The 283-nt window shown below is 31.1% G+C and overlaps 1 long non-coding RNA gene across 2 annotated transcripts in view; it reads right to left on the bottom strand.

Annotated features, from left to right (window-relative positions):
- LOC136076937 (uncharacterized) overlaps positions 1-283 on the bottom strand; it is a 3,687-nt gene continuing 3,404 nt past the window's right edge. For both annotated transcript variants that reach the window (XR_010636701.1, XR_010636700.1), the window contains exon 4: positions 1-213. This is a non-coding gene — a long non-coding RNA (uncharacterized LOC136076937). The remainder of the gene's footprint in view (positions 214-283) is intronic.

The following is a 283-nucleotide window of genomic DNA, read 5'->3' as shown; positions in this document are numbered from 1 at the left end:
TTCAATAAAATGAAATGTATATCAGATAATATTAAAACTGTTATACAATAATCTAGACATTATCTTCGCCATTTGCATCACTGCCTTTGTCCCAAAGTTCCGAGTGGCATGCATAATCAATCCTCGCACTATCTGACTTTTTTCGGTCGTACAATTTACGAACCCACGACTTCATTTGATCGTTTACTTCCGCTTTTGAAACATCTTTTGCACCTTGTCGTAAAAAAAATACATTTAAATATTATTAAATAACTTTGTGTTAAAACATTTCAAAAACTTTAGT

Source organism: Hydra vulgaris, chromosome 02 (assembly GCF_038396675.1).
Source record: "Hydra vulgaris chromosome 02, alternate assembly HydraT2T_AEP".
NCBI classification, from domain to species: Eukaryota; Metazoa; Cnidaria; class Hydrozoa; order Anthoathecata; family Hydridae; genus Hydra; species Hydra vulgaris.
The sequence above is the reverse complement of the archived record's forward strand: the minus strand, read 5'-3'. Positions and strand labels throughout refer to the sequence as shown.